General features: G+C 46.4%; 1 protein-coding gene across 1 annotated transcript in view; it reads right to left on the minus strand.

Moving 5' to 3' along the window:
- LOC133360038 (pineal opsin) overlaps positions 1-16674 on the minus strand; it is a 34336-nt gene extending 17662 nt beyond the window's left edge. Inside the window, exon 1 of the mRNA XM_061578613.1 lies at positions 16568-16674. The gene's annotated coding sequence lies outside the window, so the exon portion shown is untranslated. The remainder of the gene's footprint in view (positions 1-16567) is intronic.
- Positions 16675-19515: the final 2841 nt, after the last annotated feature.

Genomic DNA, 19515 nt, shown 5'->3' on the forward strand with positions numbered 1-19515 from the left:
CTTTGTTTATTCAGGACCACCCTCTCGTAATCACGTGTATGGCGGCTCTTGAATCATTGAGGGTTTTTTTTGTATTAACCGACACAAATGGCTCCTCTTGTCATGTTGGTTTTCGACTCCTGTGCTAGCGAGAAGAGAAGAGGTGGGGGGGGGGGTTGTTTTTGTTTTAATGGGGGAGCAGAAGCGGGTTAGCCATGAGGATTGTTTTGATGTCCAGTGGGAGCTGATGTTCGACGCATCGCTCATAAATAATGTGGCCCCTTGAGCCCTCTGGAGGCCCCCAAGCGTTTGCTTTGTTCGATTCTAACCCAGGGCCTCCACCGCTCCCGCGATCACGCAAACCTCAAGGATCGGTCAATGACCATTGAATGCAGCCTTGCATACTTTGCACGAGTGGCCTTTGTGTTACTTCAAAGTAGCGTACCAATTATTTCGCAAAGTCCTCTTGATAACAAACCAGCGGCGGGGAATGCCCTGAATTCAGACGGAATGTTGTTGTTGTTGTTACATCATCTCAAGATGTGTGCGTGCGTGCGTGCCACCATCTGTGAGGTTGCATTTGTGGCAGTCGCACGCAATCTTGTACTATTGCAGACACAATGGTTCACTGATTTGCCGCAGATTTATTCAGGTGCACCGCTCCAAGAAATCACCCGTCATTACTTGAACTTCAACGGATGTACAAGATGACCTATTCCATAGAAATGTATGTTGAACTTCTTTCGCACCGTATGCAGCCAACCCGTGCTAATCAGAGGGGGAATGACAACAAGCCAAATGAGTGTTCAATCTCGTTGATTTAAAAGTGGCTTCCAAACATCGGAAGGGAGAGCGTTCCAGACGGCTGCGGAAGCGCATCTGAAAGCGCGCGATGCAGTGACCGACTTTGTTTGTTGGCGAACCAAAAGGCGCTGCTGCGAGGATGAGCAGACTTCGCGTGATGGTTCATGCTCCTCGACGAGCTCATCAAAGTATCGTGGTTCATTTGTGGCAAGCACTTGGTGAGTGTTGAGTGCGACCTCATGTACCGCGTATGTACCACGTGCATCTATGGGCAGCGTGCTGCCGTATCTAACAGCTCTTGCTGGATTCTCTTCGTCCGTGACTTGACTGAGCCAAGCTCATTTCAGCTGCTCAGTGTCTTGGCCTTAGGTGGGCAGCCGCAGTCACCGTCACGTTTGATCATCTCCGTCCAACGTAGACCCCCCCCCCCAAGCATCGCATCGCCCGGCGTTGCACCATCAACCGCATTACAACGACACCAGGTCGAGGCACGCATCTCATCCGAAGTTGGAAAAGTACAGACGTAAGCCACAGCGGTGCGATTTTGGCCACGAAAGCTAATATATCGGGGCGAGGGGATGGGGGCTGTTGTCACGTGTTGTATATTGTTGGCGGTAACAAATTAAGCTAGTGCGGGGCCTGTAGCATATGTTATAAAAGGGCCCTAAATTAAAAAAAAATGAATATTAAAACACATTTTTAACTTGCAAATTAAATTAACTGTATTTTTTCATTTGCTATACAGCCAGATAATACGACAAATCGCTAACCTTAAACACCCAGTCGAAGGCAGTATAGCACTCTATAGTAATTAGAGCCAGTGCATAATCACTGAACCTGAATTGATAGCTTGAAAGCATTTAGCGCGGGGGCCCTTGAAAGTGCGGGGCCCGTAGCTGCTACTTTTGCTACGGGGATAATCCGGCACTGATTGTCGGGGGAACGCAAGTCAGGGGCCGCCAGTGGCCCACGGGCCACTTCAGTAAACACATCTGTATAGCAAAATAATAATAACGAAATACTAATGGAGTAACTAGTCGGGTTGCGGCAAATATAATCTCTAAAGATATAATGCGAATAGGATATTACGTTTCTAATATAGTCACTGACAAGGTATGATGAGGCCTTCATGCAGGAGTTGGAATGACTAAGGGATATAAACTATTCACGCGTAATTATTTCATGAATATACAATTTTTTTGGGAGATAAGCTGATGCCTGGGGGGGGTTTTTGCTCAATCTATTTTCAAAGAGTACCAGCAGCTGGACTCTCTGAGTGTGGGAGACCAGCACCGATATACGCCTATGATTAAAATCTTGCTTTGAAACAATAAGACAATTTCATGGCCCTCTAGGCTTAAGTGAGGGGGAGGCTTCTGATGTGGAAAATTTAAGGCCATTGAAATTCAAATGACCATGAAGCACTGTTAACACGAAGGCTTTGCATAAATAAAAGTTATCTCGAATATCTGTCACGTGCGAAATGTGTCCAGGAGATCAAAATAATTCATCATTGACATTGAGGAATGTTCAAAGAAGTTTCACTAACTTTGTTTGAAAATGAAGTTTGAAAATATTTCGTGATAGAAGCGCTACATTCCCGTAGCCTTCACATTGTAATGGGGGAGACTGGTGAAAGCTCACAGTCATTCATGCCATTCGCTTGGCCTCCAAATTGAAATATAATTTTGAAAGTAATTAGAAATCATCCGCAAATGTTGCTTTTGCTTTGCAGTCAGTATAAAAAGCGCATTCCTTTAGGAAATCTGCTTAATAAAGCATTGTCAGTTTTTGCGTATAGTTTCAATAACAAAATTTTACAAAAATAACCGTGTTGCGAAACACTGGTATACAAGCCACCGCTGTGCGACTGTGGCCTTAGAACCCAAACCATGGGCCGAGGGTAAACCGCCGCAGTCTCCTTCAACAGAGAAGGTGGAACAGCAGAACTGCGCAAACTCTCTGCCTCTCTCTCCTGAAGCCCTTTAGTCGTGGCTGGCAGACCTCAGCATTGGCACCTCGGAAAAAACTGTAAAATCTCTCCGTTACGAGAACAGGCGGTAGTTGTTAAGGAGGGGTTGGGGTACTGATAGGGTTTGGGGTAATGATAGGAGTAGTGATAGGGGTTGGAGTCGTAATGGTGGTTGGGGTAGTGGTAGGGGTAGTGATGAGGGTAGGGTAGTGATAGGGGTAGTGATAGGGGTTGGAGTCGTAATGGTGGTTGGGGTAGTGACAGGGGTAGTGATGAGGGTAGGGTAGTGATAGGAGTAGTGATAGGGGTTGGAGTCGTAATGGTGGTTGGGGTAGTGGTAGGGGTAGTGATGAGGGTAGGGTAGTGATAGGGGTAGTGATAGGTGTTGGGGTACAGATAGGGGTTGGCCTTGGGGGTGAGGGCATGGAGTAGCAGTAGCGGCATTGGCTCGGCTCGGTGTTGGCAACCTAATTTAAACTCCAGTGTGCCGCCCTGCTGTGGAGCAAGCATCGTGGCATGAGGACGAAACCAAACGTCTTTAATTTGGAATTTAGCCGCAGAATCGGTTGAGGTGACGACGAAATGGGGCCATCGGAGACAGGTGCTTTGAGACCAGCAACTCGCTGCACTTGAGCACCCAGTTTAATCACGAAACGAGGCTATCGGCGAGTCCAGCTCAGCGCTCTGATCTCCTAAGCTGCCCGTCACCTCGGCGAAAAATGGCAACTTAATGGTTAGGGCTGGGTCTCTTTATAGATCGGAAATTATAGGGGCGGAAAGCGAAGGCAAGTCAACATTTTACAAATGAAGGGAGGAGATGCTGTCATTATAACCAGAAGGCTTTAGCGAGAAAGAAATTCAAGAGTAGCGTTCAATGGTCTCTAATATGGCCTGTCCACCATTTATCGATTTCTCCATCTTCCTTTTTTACTCCTCTGTCTGCTCTTTGTGTTTAGTTTGTTGTCCTCCGATTAGCACGGTTGGCTACGTACGGTGCAGAAGAAGTTGTACATACGTGCGTACATGTACGTCTCCTACTCGTCTCCCTCCTCTCTTTCTCTCTCCGTGTCTTTCTCTCTCGTTGGATCGCGGGAGGGGCTGGCACCGATGGCGTTCATGTCATCAGCCAGGACGACGTGCGGTCTATATCGGCGCTGCGTGTCTTTGTGTTGATGTTGTTGTTGAAGTTTTGATTGAAAGCTTTCGTGACTGCAGGGATTCATATTGTTTCCCTTCTACGTGACTTTACCGAAAGAACCAAGAATATGTTGTTGAAGTTGTTGTTTTTTTTGAAGATCAGCATGAAGCAAAGCATCGTTGCTTGTTTGTTTATTTATTTTTTATCTTGATTTAAAGCTTTTGTGACTGCAGGAATTCATGGTCTTTGGTTCTTTCGGTAAAGTCACGTTGGTATAAAATAAAATACCATGCTTTCCCACCTGATGACGGACGCTTGTGTTGCGCCCGAAACGTCGAGATTTATTTTATTTTATAGCTACGTGACTTTACCGAAAGAACCGAAGAGTATTTATGGTTGCTTTTGTTCACCCAAGATAAGAGGACCGACCCATGGTCCCGTTGAGCTAAAACGATCATGATGTGACGGGTGATCCCATGACCCCAGGTGCGTGGTGGGTGGGATTGAGGGAGAAAACATACATTCAATTTCAAATTTAAAAATACAATAATGTGTTGAAGGCCAAACATCAAATCATGGCCAAACAAAAGTAGCCGTAATTATGCTGTTGCATAATTGCTCAAATGTATTACACGACCCTGATATTAATAATTTCCCATCGGTTCCTCGCACGCGAACAAAAAACTGGCAGCAAATGAAATTTGCAACAAAAGTCAGCTGGCGGCAGATGGAACATACAAGCCGCAAAAACAAAGAAGTTATTAATAGTGCAGCATATATTGATATTTGAAAACACGTGGGAATTCAATAGGCAATTGTACCCAGTTGCCGCTTCTCAGTGAAATCCAAAGAAACGTTTTGCAGGGAGTTCTTTTCCTCGTAATGATGGAGTGTGTTTTTGTTGGGCATTTTTTTTTTGCTACTCTCTCGAGGGGTTTATGGCAATCCATCAACCATAATCGAGTATCAGAAGATTATCAGGGTCACAACTTAAATCTCGTGTCCTCTTCGGTCTGGATTTTTGATTGTTCGGTATTGGTTTCATTTGCATCGAAATTAAGTTGGCCATGCCATGTGGAAAGACCACCAATAGACTTATTGGTGGTCTTAGAGTCAGTAGATAGTAGATACGACTGACTCTATTGTATCTAGGGTGTGTAGGTGTGTATAGTCAGTAGGTAGTAGATACTACTGACTCTATTGTATCTAGGGTGTGTAGGTGTGTATAGTCAGTAAGTAGTAGATACTACTGACTCTATTGTATGTAGTGTGTGTAGGTGTGTATAGAGTCAGTAGATACTACTATTGTATGTAGGGTGTGTAGGCGTGTATAGAGTCAGTAGATAGTAGATACTAATGACTCTATTGTATATAGGGTGTGTAGGTGTGTATAGAGTAGGTAAAAAGTAGATACGACTGACTCTAATGTATGTAGGGTGCGTAGACATATATGCCTACAAATATATTTTTGGGGGGGTAGAGGTGGGGGAAGTGATATATATTTTTGGGGGGGGCGACAATTTTTGTAAACCTATCGGATCAACTTCATTTGGAGGGAGGGTCCATGTTTTTTTAAAATACTTTTTGATTCAGGCCTTCTGAAAGCATCTTATAATTTTGTTGACAAACGGAACGCCGGGCTTTTATAATAGATGGTCCATGTAAATGAATAATGTGATTAATACAACTTAACGTTAGGCTTGTCAATAATGAAAACAAATGTCGAGTACAGGCTATCACACGGGGTCCTGTGGCATGCGTTTAGACTAGTTAGATGATTATGCTGCTATAAATGTCCAAATGATGAGACGCTTTGTTGAGCCATCATTTGTGGACAGTTCGCTTTTGGAAAGAAACAAAGTTAAGACCTCAGTGTGCTTCGCCTGCTAGGATGGGGATGGTTTAGTGTTGAATTTGTGTCTGGGTGATGTGTTTACCTTTCTCGTACTTTGCACTCCTATCGTGTGTTTGTGTAGTGTTTGTTGTTGTAACGGTCTAACCCGCCCCGACCTGTACATTGTTTTAAATAAAAATAGCTTCATAACTCATCGGATTCCTCCAGCATGAGTAAATATTTTGATTCTGTATGTATGTTTAACTTCTTTCGCACCGTACGTAGCCAAACCGTGTTATTCGGAGGTGCGGGGCAAGGACAACACATCTCACACTCAAAAAGCAGTTCTAAAGAAATGAGTTATCAATCGAGACGATGATTTTAAAGGTGCATAGCTCCAGTGGCTTCCGAATATCGGACGAAAGAGCGTTCCAGACGGCCGCAAAGCCGCAGCTGAAAGCGGTAACCGCCTTTGTTCGATGGCGAGCCAAAAGCCTCTTTCTGCGAGGATGACGAGCGGAGTTTGCGTGATGGTGGTTTACACTCCTTGACGAGATCAGCGAGTTCTTGTGTTTCATTTGTGCCAAACGCACTTTGTGTTGCGAACAATGCATATTGCAGTGTGGAATTAGCTCCAAAGTTGCCCTGCTCTTCGGCAGCAACACTTTCAGTACATTGCTGTAATGTAGGGAAAAAAATACACCCCACTGCGAAACTGCGGAGCTGCCAAATGCCAACACAAATGAATTACGAATTCGCTGTCATTATTACGCGTGCGTCAAAGCAGAGTGTGGGTGTGTTCCCATCAATAGCAATCTCATCCGCTTACCTGGTTTCATAACAAACTTGAATAACAATACTACATTTGGGCCCTTTGTCAAACCAGCTGCTGAACGAAGGCCTCCCTCTCCCCGCGCCGCCTCGTTTAACCATACTTCACCACGCTGGTCAGTGCAGGTTTGGGGGAGAAACGGCGGCCAGAACCAGGACCATCGCAGATGTCACTCGACACTGATGTTAACCGTGGCCCAGAGGAATCGAACTCGGGTGGCCGGATTCATAAGACCAGTTGCGCCAACCACTGCACAACCACTGCCACCCCCCTCCACCCACTGAACAATTAAAATTGGGTTACAATGTTTTGCCTTATCTCGCGTAATAAGTCATTCGTATAATTTCGATTTAAAGCTTTCGTGACTGCAGGGATTCATCTTCTTGGTTCTTTCGGTATAGTCACGTAGAAGGAAATAATAAAATAATAAAAATAACTTGCGTTGTGGCCGAAACGTCGTGAGAATTATTTTATTATGTTTTATTTATTTTATTATTTCCTTCTATCGAAAGAACCAAGAAGAAGTCGTTCGTAGTTGAATTTCCCCAATTGTCACTTACTGTGCACAAAATGTTTCAATGGCCCTGGTGTTAAGATGCACCTTTGGCAGGAATAATAATATTCGGGGGGGGGGGGGTTATTGTAAAAGGACACACGTGGGTGCCTCCATGGGTGACACCTGCGTCATCGCAAGAGCAAACTCAGAGAGTAACGGCGCACTGTGTGCGTTATATCAGAATCGTCAGAAATTGTTTTATACTGGAGGAATCCGATGAGCTGCAAAGCTCTTTTTCACATATGTCCAGTGTGGGCGGTTAAGAACGTTACGACAAATGAGACAGAACATGATAGGAGTGATATGCTTAGGTTTTTTCGGTAAAGTTACGTAGGTGAAAAATTATAATTACTTGATACAGCAAACGTGCTGTGACGGTTCCACCTGAAGACGGAAGCTTGTGTTGCCTCCGAAACGTCGTGATTTTTTTTTACTTTTATTTTAATTTTTTACCTACGTGACTTTACCGAAAAAACCTAAGAATATGAATCATTGCAGTCACTAAAGCTTCAAATCTAGAACGATAGGAGTGCAAAGTTTCGGAAAGGTAAGCAAATCACTAAATATATGTATATGTAGAGGAGTAATGTGAGTAGCCAATGAGGGATGAGCGTAAGGACGTGCCGAGTGGATGGAGACCTATGCGAGGCCAATGATGACGTAACGCCACGGGCCACGTAGGGGTGACGTTCGGAAAGCACTTTCTAGAAAGTGGGCGGGGCCGAGCTAATGGGGGAGGAGTTACCGAGAGGGTTCTTAAGGGGGACCACGTGAGGGACACGTGGTCGTTGTGGGGAGCCAGGGTAAGGATCGGCTGGAAGAGGTCTCTCTCCTCGTTGCGGGGCGGTGTTGGCTGATCCCCCGCCTTGGACAGACGGGTGAGAGAGCCTTGGGGTAGCCGGAGAGATCCCGACGTCAAAAGTTATCCCAGGTCCAAGTGAAGGACGGGGAATAGAGTGCACTAACACTGGTGTGAGTTGTGGATGCAGTGTGAGAGCGTGTATTAATAAACGGCTGCGAGCCCTTATAGAATTCCTCGTCTCCGCGTGGTTGGACTGCACAACATACATATATAAAAACAGCTAATGCCCACGAAGTGTTTAGCTTCTTTTCCAGAAGCGACTTAGCCACAAATGATAGCTCAACAAAGTGGCTTATCACGTGGAAATGTATAGCAGCCAAATGCACGTGTCTAAATGTGGAGGGCAAAACCGGAGGACCCGGGAGAAAAATTCACACGGCCACGGGAAGAGAGACACGCAAACTCCAAATACACAGCAGGCGTCAGGGTCAGGATCGAACGCACCACTTCCTGCATACCAGCAAGTTAGTTAACATTACGCTCCTGTTGCATTCAATGCTGCCTGGGTGATATTATAGGTGGTTGAATTCAATATAATGTAATACAAAAAATTAATACTTAAAAAATAAAAGTAATTTTAACACGTAGGCTTTCGCGACCAATATCCATAATATAGTTTTTTGGGTTAGATCACGTACATTTATAAATGTGTCGTTAAACCCGCCACCACCCGACACAACCAACTCGTAAGGGTTGTCACGTAAACAGAACGTGGCCAATTCGTCACTAGTACAGCACACCGGTGTGTTGGAGAGCCAAGCCACAACATTTACAATCTGAGTACGATGTTTCGCCAGTAATTACAACTAGCTTCATCAGCCAGATTTGTTGACTCAAGATCGCATACATTTGGTCACCACATCTCCGCCTATATATAAGGAACGAAACAGGTGGACTTCTCCACAAATCTGGCTGTCGGTTTAATGACACATTTACCTATTTATGCGATCTAACCCAAAACACTTCTTCTGAATTTAAAGTCATGTTTTGGAACAAATTACCATTGAGGTCATGCTCATTTCCATTTCAGAGCCTCGAAGTCAGTGTGCGACATTCCACATTCCTATGACGGGGGGGGGGGGTGAGTAACAACATAGGCAGACACACATGCCGAGACACACCGAGCGAGTCGTGCGAAACGTCGTATTCTATTATTATTTTATTTTATACGTGACTTTACCGAAAGAATCAAGAAGCAATCTGGCATGTCTCTCACCCCCAGAAAGGGCATCTCGCACCCCCAGAGGGTGCGTGCACCCCAGATTATAAACCACCGCCCCCAGACAGACTTGTCCCTTCCACAGGAAAAGCAACACCGAGTGTAAGCAAATATTGTTGCAGGAGGGTTCTGCGCTGGGATGCTGTGCCAATTCCATTAGCGAGCATTTGGTGTGTGGGAGGAAACCACAAAACTTCGGAGAAATCCCACCACGCGTAAGGCGAGATAACACACACAGCACCTCAAGATGAGTCAGAGAATCCTTCTCTATTCTGATTTCTCATGGGCACCTCACAGCCCAAGGCTACATCCAATACGTGGCATTGTAGATTTGAAGTTTTCGTGACTTGCAGGGAATCATACTCTTTGGTTCTTTCGGTAAAGTCACGTAGGTATAAAATACAAATTTAATTTTATTCATTTTATTTTATTTTATACCTACGTGACTTTACCGAAATACGTGGCATTTCAAGGCAACCTCTCATCCAAGTTCTAACCAGTCTCAATTCAACTCGGCTTCCAAGATGTGATGATACCAGGCACGGTGATTAGGTCCTTGGCCTGTGGCACTCTCACCGCTGGCTTTGGGCCACCGATGAGATGGGCGCTTTCCAATGAGTATGTTGAGCACGTAGACAACCTCTGACTCTCTGCACCGTCAAAATCTTCATCGAAAGTTACACGCAAGCTGGAAAGGGATGGAGTGGTGGTGGCACAGCGGTTAGTGCGTTGTGCTCTGAACCCGGCGACCCGAGTTCGACTCCCGCTCACGACCAACACCATTGACGATTATCTGAACCGGTCTTGGGCCTCCCCTAGGTCGACCCAGCCTAAAATGAGTACCTGGTACGATGTGTTAAACGTCGCTACTGGGGAGACAAAGGCGGCCGGGCGTGTTGCTGGCCACCCACCCCCCTTCGTGTGTGCCGCGCCGGCCTTCATTGGTGCTCGCTAACAGCACTTGCCCCAACAGTTTGTTAAGGCTATATGGGGTATCTTTGCCTTTGCAGCGGTTAGAACGTTGCACTATGAAACTATGAACCCGATGGCCGTTTTCACCCACCAGTGATGGGTGGTACGTGAACCTGTCCAGCCACTTCCTCCCAACTGCACTTCATCGCTAGACCCACACTGACCAGCATGGCGAAGTATGGTGAAAGCAGCTTCCCTAAATGTGACATTGCATGGGGAGGACTACATCCAGCACTGAAGTTACAAAGGAGCAGTATTTTGTTTCTATATATAGAGTAGAGAGCCCATTTCCCTGCAACAGATAATAAGAGGCAGCTGTCATTCTCATACTCTTCTCACAATCATCCTGTACTCGGAGCACTCGAAGTAATATTGCTTTTTTTAACGTAACAAAATGCCAAGAAATATGCATAGTGATGTTCTTCTCATACTCTGTAGGATTTAAATAGTGTCCTGGTAAAAAAGTGGCACGAACAGGAGCACACATTGAGAAGTTAGTTAAATTAACAGTGTCGATGTTCTGTATTCATTAGTCTCACCCCTGCGGTATCGCAACGTGGTCGACCTTCTACCGCAATTTAAATTGAACTCTGCGGATTTTTAACACTCGAAATCCCGTTCAGCCAGCCACCAGCTAGCTAGCTTCGGTGGCGATAATCACTGCCTCCTGAAATATTTATCTACGTGCAGCAACAATAATGCAATCTTACAATAACTCTGCATTAACATCTAGGAGTTAAGGAGCCACGCATTTGCTGTCAAGGAACATAAAACAATATTTCATATTGGCCAAAGTGACAGCGTAACGCTTTCGAGCAACACAATGTCGAGCGGCAAATCATACCCCAGGCGATTGCAATATTAACCAGTGGGGAAGTGGAAACAAAATCAACCCATTATGCATCCTCATCATGAATACCACATGCCAACCATCTTCTTGGTTCTTTCGGTAAAGTCACGTAGAATGGAAATAATAAAATAATAAAAATAAAACATAATTAAATAATTCTCACGACGTTTCGGCCACAACCCAAGCAGCCGTCATCAGGTAGAGAGCAGGTCTGTCTATTATTTTTATTATTTTATTATTTCCATTCTACGTGACTTTACCGAAAGAACCAAGAAGATGAATCCCTGCAGTCACGAAAGCTTTAATACCACATGCCAACTCAGCGAATGACTCTCTAACCTGGGCCTATCAACCGCTTCACTCCGTGGTCGCGTGGGCAGAATGTGTGAGCAGTGGACACGGGCTAACAGATAGAGACGTGGCTTATCACACTCCATCTTTGCCCTTCGGGCCGCGGGCTACTGTGTGGTGTTGGTGTTGTTGATGTTCGCGAGAATTCCGCGGAAGTGAGGCCCGTTATCCAACACCACCGCTACGGAACGACGGGGGCTGTGGCTTTCAAAACCATCTTTTTCTTTCATTTTTTGTTTTATAAAAATGTTTTAAATACTCTAACTACTTGAAATTGTCATTTCTCACAAATTGCGTGCTGGTTTTCAAAATTTACACCTTTGCCATTTCTTTTCTCTTCCATGGCCACCCTTAAAACAAGTGAAAGGAAAGGTAAATGTATCACGACGCAATCCAGCGACTAACAAGCTCGAGGCCAAGCAGCAGGGCATTGCCACAACTATTTCTATTATAAAACTGCGTAAGCCAGCATATTCCTCTAAATCCAACTTCTTTGGCGTGCGTGAGAGCGGAATTTGTAACTGTGTGCTTGGGGAGATAATTAAAACAGAATGGGGAGGGAGGGGTGGGGGGATAAAAACATAGCAACAACAATGCACTCACCAAAATTGCATTCCACGCGTGGCAGCAGATCCGTTCCCAATCTTTCTATCGCCTGCTTTTTCATTGTTAACCGATTTAGTTTGTGTTGACTGTGTATACGTGCGCCGCGACGCGATGTAACGAGGACCCGCGCATTGTCCTCGATAAAGACAAAAATAAGGAAAATAACATTTCACGCTGACGTTTTTTTTTTACATCATTCCGTTTCAGTGCTTCTCATGCGTAGCCCCGTTGCGATGACCGCGCGCGCGCCTGTAAATCTGTTAGGCTCGCGACCAGATCAGACAGATTTCAAATGGAGTCTGGATGAAACCAGGGAGGGCAACTCCCACGAAAAATCAAGTCCAATCGACCGGTGACTCCCCACCCCCCTCTCCCTCCACCCACCCACCCCCGATGGCATTTCAACACCTCTGCTGGTGTAGCAATGAATTGACCGAACACATTGACCAAACCGTGGTGGCGAGATGTTAATTACTTCGCCTGGTATGCGGGAGGTTCGTGGGTTCGATCCCGACCCTGACTCATGCTGGTCGCGTGGTTTCTTTCTCCGGGTCCCCCGGTTTTTGCCCTCCACATTTAGAATCAACATCACGCGTTTGCAGTGTGTGGCTGCTATACATTTCCACGTGATACACCACTACCTCGAGCTATCATCTGTGGTGGCCAGGTCGCTTCTATAAAAAAAAAACCCAGCCAAATAGCTCAGTGGGTCATACCTGTTCAAATATTTTTACTTGTTTCGTTTCAGTTTAGTTTGTGGTGGGCGTCCTCTCACCGGTATGTTCCCTCCTTGGCTTCCACGTCACCGTTAGTCTTGTCCCCCACCGGTCATCGTGCCATGCCACAGTTCCACCCAAACCCACTTCACTCTTCGTATCATTCATCATTGAACATCGCCCGCCATCCACTATTCATGCTAGCTTGGAAAAAAATACCAAACCATACCTTCGGCGTAGCTGTACACTTCTGTAAGGGAGGCACCACCATTCTCTCTCTCTCTGTGTCAGCTATTGCTTCAGGGAGATTTTTCTCAAATGCCCAAAGACATTGGAGATGAAAGACGTAAGACTGGTGGCGGCTGCTGTGGGCTTCATACGAGACGTGATGTCACGCACAGTCTCGGCACTGGCTGCACACAGAACTACAAGAGGCTTAAGGTGGCACCGAACACTGCTGCTTGTGTTGTACTGATGAGGATGAGGCCGGTTTGCAGTTGTGTTTGTTTCACTGCTGCCTGTTGTTGGGATAACACGTTCTCAACTTTTCTTTGAGTTGTGATGGCCTAACTTACAAAACGTTCACACATTCAGTTATTTTGAACTAGTGGTCTGGGCAAGGCTGGGCGCTTTTTAACGCGCAATGTACGTGTCCGTATGTTGTTAAAACTAGACTGGGATGTCCCTCTTTAAAATACATTTAAATCGGCTCAATCTTGATCAAGTGTCAGATGTCACCACATACCATTAGCCTACAGGAGGTTACTGGGAACTGTATTCGCAATTTACCCTGCACGGTATCCACTCCGCAGCGTATGCCCCTCCGACACAGCCAGTAAGGTTTGTCACGTAAACGACGCGCCAATTAGTTACTAGTATAGTGTAGTGTATATTGCAGTGTATAGTAATGTAGTCTACTACTTCAGCCCACCGGTGTGTTGGAGAGTACATCCACAACATTGACAATTTGAGTACCGTGCCGTTTCAATGGTAATTACATCCGGCGTCATCGGGCGATTTGACACATTTATACTTACGCGATCTAAACCAAAAACCTTGATGATGAATAATATTGGTCGCGAAAGCCTACGTGTTAAACTGTGCCCCTCCCCCTGAAAGGCTTTGCGAGCGTGACACCATGGGTCTCAAACCCTGACAAACCATTTATTGATCGTGACTGACACTTACCCCTGTTAAGAGTCAACTCTGGCGTCAATGAATCGAGTAAGATCAACAAAAGTGTGGTCAATCGATGTATTTCTCTCTCTGTCCTTTCAACAGTGTGACCAACAAACGCGCCGATTATGTTAATGACGTGGAACCTTTAAATACACAGAAGCGCGCGAACAGTGATCGCCAGTCGTATTTGACATCCAGTAACTGTGGTTGTACTTGCGGATCTTATCTTTAACCTACCCAGTAACCATCCGCTCGTAGTAGAGCACGGGCAAACCTCCAGAGCAAAGCTCTACCCCTTTCTGCATGTACGTTGCTTTTATCAGTTAAGAACAAGGGGACCACACGCACGTCTGTCTCGCTGGCAACGCCAACAAAGAGCCTACATTTACTGTTTGATTACCTTTATTATCGCGAAGCTCACCTGGGAAAAAAACATATTTGTGCGTGGCACAATGCTCGTGGCGTGCTGGGACACTAAAGTTCTGAAGTTCGCAAACAATCGGGGAGAGATCATAGATGCCTGGCTGGGAATTACAAGCGAGAGACTGAACGCACGTGGATCAGAGAACCGACGCAAGTGACTGGAGCAGAGACGCGTTGTTGACTGTTGATGGACAGTTCGTGGGTTTGGGCAGGATACGTTAACGTAAGGGATGGTGGGAGGCAGGGCGCCATGGATGATGGCGAGATGTTAACTACCTCGCCTGGTATACCCGAGGTCATGAGTTCGACCCCGACCCTGACGCTTGCTGTATATTTGGAGTTTGCGTGTCTCTCTCCCCGTGGTCATGTGGATTTTTTCTCCGGGTCTTGCGGTTTTTCCCTCCATATTTAGAAACGTGCATTTAGAGTATTTGGCTGCTATACAATTCCACGTGATAAAGCCACTTCGTTGAGCGATAATTTGTGGCCAGGTCGCTTCTGAAAAGAGCTGTATAGCTCAGTGGGCCTTACCTGATCAAATAAAAAATAGTTTATTTTTTCACAGTTTTAATAGATTGGCGATACGGGCGACAGGATGACAATCAAAACAGGAACAACCTCCCTCGGGAGATGGAGTGATGAGGTTGAACACGGAGTGTGTCCTCACAGGATTACGAGGGGGGTGGCGAATCCAGTATTGAGGCCTCCTTCATCCAGAAGCGGATAGAACAAGCTCTCAAATCTAGAACTCTTTGGGTTAGATCGCGTAAATATCAAAGTGTCGTTAAACCCGCCACCACATCTATAATTTACTCGAATTGTGGATGTTGTGGGTTTACTCTCCAGCACACCGGTGTGCTAAACTAGTGACGAATTGACACGTTTTGTTTCCGTGACAAACCTTACTAATCGGCTGTGTCGGGTGGTGGCGGGTGTAAAGACACATTTATATTACGCGATCTAACCCCAAAAACCTCGATTATGGAGAACATGGCTGATAATGATGATGCATTTAACCTTGGCGATTTTCAAAACTGAGTCAACTTCCCAGAGTTTAAAGTAAAATAATGCGGGACAATGTTCCAACTGGTGCGACAAAAACACTCCTAACAAACAGGGCATCATGAAGAGTACTGAAGCATATTGTTATACTTTATGTTTTATAGACCCCTATACACATGTTACTACTCCAGCTCTATATAGCGGCAGGGGGGCTGGAGGGAGCTGAGCCCCCCCCCCCCCACCACGCTACTGGAAGCTCGGCCCCTCTCCCAATTATTATGGTCCAATTATGTATTAGGATCGCAGCCTTTGGTCAAATACACAGCGGGTGACAGCGAGAGCCGAGAGCTCACGATAAACACGCACAGGTCCGCATCGTCTCGCACGCTGTTTGGCGATCAACATTTAAAGTGTAACACTCCACCCCCACCACCCCTCTCTCCATGCACACGAGGGTTGGACGGTTGTATACGAGAGTGCACGCGATACAGTATACATTCCAACAGTACACTTTGCTGGAGTTAATCAACTTGAGTCATCATTCAGCATCAGCAGCAGCCGTGGTCAATCCACTGCTGGATGAGGGCATCTATCCCCTAGCAGCCACCACCTCGCACGATCCTGCGAGCTGGAGTAATACTCCACCTGCGTGTGGAGTAATTTAATCGCTCCGTCTCCTGATGGATGTGCCCTAGCACTCGTGCCGCTCCCAATGATCGGTCACTTTTCTTGTCACGGTCCAACTCCACTGACGAATATTTGAATCGGTCCCTGGTCTCCCATAAGTCGACTCAGTCTCAAATGAGTACCTGGTGCGGTGTGTAAACATCGCCACCGGGGAGACAAAGGCGGCCGAGCGTCGTGCTGGCCACCCACCCCCTCGTGCCCCGCACTGACCTTCACAGGTGCTCGCTAACAACACCTGCCCCAACATTCTAGATTTGAAGTTTTCGTGACTGCAAGGTGAAAACAAAATAAAATAAAACTAAATTAAATCACTGATTTAATAAAAAAAAAATTTTATTAAATCACTGATTTTTATTTATTTGTTTTATTTTTATTTTATTTTGTAAATCACTGATTTAATTTAGTTGTTTTATTTTTATTTTATTTTGTTTTCACCTACGTGACTTTACCGAAAAAACCAAAGAGTACCTGCCCCAACAGTCTCTTGAGGCTATATAGGGGTGGTGTATGTCTTTATGCATTACAACGCCGACAAACTTGTGAAACGCAGCAGCTGAACACGTGGAGTCACGCATCGTCACTTACTTGTTGCAGGAGACAGAGCCAAGGAGGGTGAGCGAGCGAGCGAGACGAGTGAGTGGCGTGCTGGACGTAGCTGGACGCGCGTGCGACCTTGAAAGGCGAAATCTGCCGATATGCCGCTCAACTCTCACCAGTTCGGCGCTCCGAGCGAGCTTATTTATACACTGCGCTGCAGATGTGCGCCCACGTGCGTTCACAGATGTCACGGGACATCATCACCAGCGGTGTTATTATGGTGACTTTGAGACCCGCTCCCTCCCTCCCTCCCTCCTTCGCCCTCCTCCTGCAATTCTTTCTTGTGCGAACCTCCCTCCCACTTTCCTTTTGAGCGTGCTTAGCTGTAAACCTCACACAGAGCGATTGGAGCGGTGTCGTGCCCTGCAGCAGCAGCAGCGGCAGCGGCAAGAAGCGCGAACTCTCCGAGCAGTCGACACGGGGCACACAGACACACGAGCAACGGAGAGCTTTCACGCCTGGCTCGCGACCGCTTGTTTACACGACGGAACATTGCAAAGACGTCGCGAGGAGGTTGCGTTGGAACGGGTGCATCTCTCGTCCCCTGCGTGGTGGCGTCTCAACAGCAGAGCAGCATCAGCAGCAGCGCCCGGCTCGCAATCGGAAGGGTCTAAGTTCAATTCCTGGTTACGGGGAGTTGACTCAGCTGCATCATCCTTCCGCGGTCGATAAAAGCAGTAGCACTTTGTGGAAAGGCAACAGTGGTTGTCCTATGGATGGATACGCCACCCACACCTCCTGCCCGTCCCTCTTCAGCGATAGGAATGTGGAATTTCCACCGCTGACTCAAGACTAAACAGGAGGTGAACACCGACTCAATGCTCATTTGAAGAAAGCACAGCTATGAAGGAGAGCAATTACCCGAAACGTCGCCTAGTAGATATATATTTTAGTTTGAATGGGAGTGTTGTTGTCATATGTGCTGATTTTGTTGTTGGTGAATATGAGCTTTGTCCACCACTGCCAATGCAGTATCATTAAATATTTGCTAATAAGTTGTTCTGCGTAGGTTTCAATGGCTGTGCTTTATCGCTCCCCGATGCCCGTTGGTCGGTGCCTCGTGTTGTTCGCCGTCATATCCGACGTTTCGCTCTACGTGCTTCTTCAGGAGCTGAATAAACCCGAAGTTAGCATTGAAATGCTCCCGACACTAATCTTGGTGTTACTCGGTTGGCGAAGTAGCTCCCGGCACGTGGGGCGAAACGTCGGACATCGTGCCGAGCAACACGCGGTCCCAACGCGAAAACACATCGTAGAATACTCTTAGGTTTTTTCGGTAAAGTCACGTAGGTAAAAAATTAACTTAAACATTTACAAAAATAAAATAAAAATCACGACGTTTCGGAGGCAACACAAGCTTCCGTCTTCAGGTGGAACCGTCACAACACGATTGCTGTATCACGATTGCTGTATCAAGTACTTGATACAGCAATCGTGCTGTGACGGTTCCACCTGAAGACGGAAGCTTGTGTTGCCTCCGAAACGTCGTGATTTTTAATTTACTTTTATTAACTTTAATTTTACTTTTTACCTACGTGACTTTACCGAAAAAACCTAGGAGTATGAATCCTTGCAGTCACGAAAGCTTCAAATACACATCGTAGAAGATGCGAAGAACACTCGTCAACGGAGCTGATGAAACATCCCGATACAGAATCCTCCTGAGCGGAGTCTTCGGACTCAATGAGTCTCACGTGGACAAAGACAATTGCGTACAGCCCTTTGTCAATCCACTGCTTGGATGACGGTCTTCCCAACGCTGTGTTGGTCATGGGGAAAAGGGGGGGGGGGGTGCTTGACCATACTTCACCACGCTGGTCAATGCGAGTTGGTAAAGTTGGCAGGTTCGGAAACAGTCGAGACGAGACTCGCCATTTAGGGGCCGTCCATAAATGACGTCACGCGATTTTGGACGATTTTTGACCCCCCCCACCTCGCCACACGGCATCAAAATGCTCAACTTTAAATAAATCTAGAATTGTTATAACAACACTCCTACAACATCAGAGTGCAGCGAAACATTAAATACGCACTACAATAGTTTAAAGCGATTTGAATTTGAAGCATGTTTTATTTTATTTTTTGGGGGGGGCAGAGCTTTATGACGTAATTTTTGAGGGAGGGTCTGACTTTTTGTGACGCCGTGTGACATGGGGGGGGGGGGTCAAAAATCGTCCAAAATCGCGTGACGTCATTTATAGACGGCCCCTACACACACAACAAGCTTCTATCATCATGATGCATCGTTTTTAGACCGCCGCATCAATGATTATTAACGAGGTTCTCACGTGACAGCCCATCGCGTGTAGTGCATGCAAACCAAGTCGAAATCCCGAAAACAAATCCCCTAACCTGATCATTAAACTATCGGTCATGGCGCTGCTTATCAGCTGTACCATTTAAAATGTCTTCATTTCAAAACCGTACAACGCATAGGTGTGCGGCATTGTGTAGTCGTAGTGCGGCTTGATAGATCTGCACCGTTAAGTTTGCATGCACCGGTAGGAGAGGTGAGCGTCAGGTGCGTTGATTGACTGGCGGTTGGTGAATGTCGCGTGTGTGTCCTGTGGTCGTTAAGAACCACGTACTTAAAATTCACAGTGATCTGCATACACAGAACTGAAATTTGAAACATTCTTAATGAATGTATAAACACATTCCTGCGGAGGGAGCTGGTAGGAACTTTGGGTTGCTCGGTCAATGTCCAGGGTCAACGGCGGCGTGGTGTATTCCGCAAATATGCCCGACTGTGAGGACGGGTACAAGCCGGCGTGAGTAGGTCAAACGTTGAGTTTTATAAGGGCACCACGGGGTGACCAGCCCCTCCCCACCCAGCCCCTCTACACCCTCCCCACCCAGCCCCTCTACACCCTCCCCACCCAGCCCCTCCCCACCCTCCCCACCCAGCCCCTCCCCATCCAGCCCCTCCCTCCCCA

This window comes from Lethenteron reissneri, chromosome 8, assembly GCF_015708825.2.
Source record: "Lethenteron reissneri isolate LAM-NWPU_2019-01 chromosome 8, ASM1570882v1, whole genome shotgun sequence".
Lineage (NCBI taxonomy): Eukaryota > Metazoa > Chordata > Hyperoartia > Petromyzontiformes > Petromyzontidae > Lethenteron > Lethenteron reissneri.